The sequence below is a fragment of the Octopus bimaculoides genome, chromosome 5, assembly GCF_046866305.1.
Source record: "Octopus bimaculoides isolate indiv1 chromosome 5, ASM4686630v1, whole genome shotgun sequence".
In the NCBI taxonomy this organism is placed as follows: domain Eukaryota; kingdom Metazoa; phylum Mollusca; class Cephalopoda; order Octopoda; family Octopodidae; genus Octopus; species Octopus bimaculoides.
In genome coordinates, this window is record NC_142932.1 from 127,979,391 (window position 1) to 127,984,576 (window position 5,186).

Below are 5,186 nucleotides of genomic sequence, written 5' to 3' on the forward strand. Positions count from 1 at the left end.
CCATCAAATTCAACTTTTCATTTTATCCTTCTGAGGTCAATAAAAGATGGTGGACTGGGAAAATTATTAGGGTTTGGACTAACTCCTTTGTGGTATATGTCTCTTTCATTCCGAACAAGGTAAATTGGAGAGATAACAGTAATTTATTCTTTTGCTGTTTCCCCTCATTGGACTATGTCCATGTTAAGGCATTACAATTAAAGGTATATTGATTATATTAAAGAGGTAAAGTCAATCATACCTAGTTTATTAAAATGACTAAAATCTACTTTTAAAACCTCTAAATGATTTTAGGTTAAGCTGATATTGGCAGTATTTGTTTTTAAAGAAATGTAACTAAATATCATAAATTATATAAACCATTACCTAATGTAAAGGATTCCAAAATTAACGGAAAGGGAGAATTTTAGATTAAAATGTTTGTGACCATATGTGAAGACAGGGTAAGAGTTTAAGGTTTAATGGATCAAAGTTTTGATTTCTAAAAAACTGGTTTGTGACCAGACAAGGTGAGATGGTATCTCTGTGTTAGTTATTTTCCCCATGTCAGCCAATGTGTAATTTTGTACATTTACTTTGTGATTCTGCCATCCTTACTTCAGCAAATATGGTAATCTCTATGCTTTGCTGATGATATCAGAATAAGGATGAAGCATGTCTGTAGTTACTTCCCATACTCACAGAACAATCATAACATTTAGCCATTAACTAATTTTATGCATTTTTTGTTACTGCATAATTATTTCTGATTAACTCTAAAGATGTCAAATCCATTTTAACTAATCATAAAATATCTGGTACTCATTATATTTCGAGTTTTAATAAGTTTAATTTTCTTTTTATTGAAAACAGCCGGCTTCATTTGCTTCCAAGTTTTTACAAAGCTAGGTACCATTGAGTTGAGTCATAAAATATTTTATGATTATGGAAAAATAAAATGTCCCAAGCAAATCCGTTTGAAGAAAAATAGGAAAAGAACAAGACAGAGAGTTTACGGATTTGTCCATCCTTTTGTAAAAACCAATTGAAATATGGTTGTTGTGGTTGTTATTATTTTATACGATTTCTATTGCAGCATGTTGCTGTTGTTAGAATTGAGAATAAATAAATTGAAAGACAATTATAAACAAAAACATAAATATAGAAATCATATTTAAAAAAATTTAAGAAAAAAAAAAAAACAGCCAAAAATATTAAAATTTTTCTGGGAATTTTTCCATAAATTTTGTTGTATTCATGTGAATGTTCCATGTATACATCACACAATTATCCTGGGACCGCTTGGAAGTCCTGTCTCATCACCACCAGCAGCACCACTGCCACCATAATCAACAAATAAGACATGAAATATAGAAAGCTTGTTTTATTTTTACTTCAGTTTTTTTATAAATTTATTTATACAAATATTTCTTGATAATTTTCCCTATAAAATCGTTTTGCATTTTACCACATTTGCTCATATTATGCATCATTCTCTTCTTGTAAAATTCCAGATTTCTCTTCTCTGCAACATCCCCTAACCCCACAAAAAAAAAAAAAAAAAAAAAAGGAAAATCAAATTAATAAACAGTAAACAAAAACAAAAAGAATGATGAGAAAAAATATCTTTGTTATAAAAATGATAACTTTCTGCATATTTTGTAATTTGCATATCTATATGTGCAACTTTAATTGGATACTGGGAAGTTCTACGACTGAGCAACAGACCAATTGGAGAGAAGAATTTCATATTCATTGCATTTTGGTCTGAGAAATTTAGATCTTTGCCAAACTGATTAAAAATGGAGAAAATATTTGATTTTGTCTGTTTTAGAATCAGATAAAGAAATGAAAAATAAATACAAAACTACAAAAATTAAGCAAAAATGTATATTTTCTCCAGAAATGATTATGTCCTTGCTCAGAACATGAAGTTTGTATCTAAGGGTTCAACAAATACTCACACATACTCTCATGCTCAAACACATACATGTTCACACACACCCACAACACAAATATGCACAGAAAACTACATACAAACATATACACACAAACATGCACCCACAAATATAGCCATACACATATATAGACACCTATATTCATGCATGTGTGTGTGTGTGTATGTGTGTGATATTAATGAAGATCAGGAGAACAGAGATTTGTATATCAAAGTTTTACCAAACAGTTATTTACATTGTTCTTTACTTAGACCTACACGTGTTTCTGCTGCAAGCCACTGCACCACTGTTTCTCAACTGGAGTTCCTGGAAACCCTAGGATTCCGCAAAAGATTTCTAGGTGTTGCATGAGAAAGAGTGAGACAAACCAATGCTAATTTTAACATATATATATATATATATATATATATATATATATATATATATATATATATATATATATATATATATATAAAGATATATATATATATGATATTTACCACGTAAACTACAATGAAAAATATGAGAAAGATATGGTAAATAATAATATAATATGCATAAATATAGGTGTGGGCATGGCTGTGTGGTAAGAAGCTTTCTTCCCCACCCACATGATTCTGGGTTCAGTCCCACTGTGTGACACCTTGGATAAATGTCTTTTAGTATAGCCTTGGTCTGCTGTAAGCCTTGTGAGTGGATTTGGTAGATGGAAACTGTAAGAAGCCTGTTATATGTATGTGCGTGTGTGTTTGTCCCCCCTACTGCTAGGCAACAAGTGTTGGTGTGTTAACTCTCCCATAACTTAGTGGTTCAGCAAAAGACCTGATAGAATAAGTACCAAACTTTAAAATTGATTTGACTAAAGATTCTTCAAGACGGTGCCCCAGTATGGCTGCAGTCTAATTACTGAAGTAAGTAAAAGATAAAAAAAATAATATAGATAATGGTACTATTTTCTGACTTGTCAGTTCCTGTTAAGCTGGAAGACGTATGGTAGATGACGACGATGACAGACATGTCCGTGTCTCTCTGTTAATTGATTCAAATTTAAATATTATAACCACACTCTTTTGCAACAATAAAATGATACAGTACTGACAAAATCTATGTGGAACTTAAGAATGTATAACATAAAACTATAAATTAAAATACAAGATACTATTCTTAATAAAGTCCTACACTGCCAACATAAAAACCATGCTATCTTTGTACAAAAGAGAGTTATGAAATCATTGCCAAAAAACTATTTTTCAGCTGACAGTCTGAATGCTTTCACTCTAACATAAATACAGTCAATAAATTCAAATAAATGCTATATCTTAACAAATAACCATTATACCCAGATACAATCTTCACCATTAATAAAGACCCGTCTTTCCTATTGCTGTTATTTTTAGATATTTACTCCACCTACATTGTATAACTACACTGTTATGCTCATACATTTACAGTTGTGCCTCTTTATATAACCACCATATCAATATGTATGTGAGTGTGTCTATGTGTGTGTATATATGTATATTTAGATATATATGTGTGAGTATTTGTGTATATGCATTATATATATATATATATCATCATCACCGTTTAACGTCTGCTTTCCATGCTAGCATGGGTTGGACGATTTGACTGAGGACTGGTGATCCAGATGGCTACACCAGGCTCTAATCTGATTTGGCAGAGTTTCCTCTAGGCACAAGGCCTGAAATTTTGGTGGGAGAGGGCCAGTTGATTAGATCAATCCCAATATGCAACTAAAACCTAATTTATCGCCCCTGGAAGAATGAAAAGCAAAGTTGACCTCAGTGGAATTTGAACTCGAAATGTAAAGACAGATGAAACACCACCAGGCATTTCACCCAGCTTGGCACCTTCTTAATATTTATCTTAATATTGAAAAATAAAAATAAAACATATAAAAAAAACTGCATTATTTATGGGAGTACCGCCTGACTGGCCCTTGTGCCAGTGGCACGTAAAAGCACCCGCAACACTCTCGGAGTGGTTGGCGTTAGAAAGGGCATCCAGCTGTAGAAACTCTGCCCAATCAGATTGGAGCCTGGTGTTGCCATCTGGTTTCACCAGTCCTCAGTCAAATCGTCCAACCCATGCTAGCATGGAAAGTGGACGTTAAACGATGATGATGATGATATATATATATATATATATGTATATAATTTTTTAGACTTTAATTTCATTCTTTAGATTTTAATTCTTATACTTATTTGTTTGTAGTTTTTATCCATTTAGACATGTTTCTTTTTTGTTTCTGTTCATTCATTCTCTTGTCCTTTTTTTGTTTTTGTTTTTCGTTTCATATAATATATCTAAACACTTGTGCTTATATAAGAACAGCCATTTTTGGTGCACCATCTGTAGTAATTATAATATAATACTGTTCATTGAAACAGTGCATTTCCGAAGATGATGAAATTTTATCTGTCCCTACTTCTACATTAAATTAACGACACACAATACGAAGTGTTTTCTCACAGTAATCTCTTCAGCCTTCGATCCATTCTCCATTGCCTCTGACATTTTATCTTTTAATATTTTCTCAACAGATTCACTTTTAGTTAAAGAACATACAAATGAAACTACAAATCTCAAAGACATGTATTCTTCTCTTCACACTTCAGTTATAATCCCTTCCTAAGGGGATTATAACATGCTTACTTATATCTTGAGACCAAAGTTAAGCTTTCTTTATCAATGTCACCAGCTTTTTAATACCTGACTACTGTCATTAGAAAATGCACTTTATATATTTGTGAGGTATGTATAACCAATATTAAATAAGGTCTCCAACAATATATCATATTAGCACGGTTTCATCATCATCATCATCATCATCATCGTCATCATTATCAAACTTCTCTTCTCCATGCTGGCATGGGTTGGACAGTGTGACAAGAGCAAGCAAGGCCACGAGTCACCCAAGGCTCTATTTGTCCGTTATGGCATGGTTTCTATGGTTGAATGCCTTTCCTAACACCAACCACTTTACAGAGTGAACAGGCTGCTTTTCATGTGGCACCAGCACCAGTGCTTTTTTATGTGGCACTGATATTGTTGATAATCTGTTGATATTAGAAGTAAATGTTTCAATTTTTTCAACTTATTTCCATTAAATAACATACTCATACCTAACAATCAACCAAATTCTCAAACTCGTCCCCTCTAATCAAAATCCAGTTATCTCAATAGCACTCTTATTAATTTTGTGGTGGAATTTCCTTCCACTCGCCTATTCCAAATTCTTTTTTACTA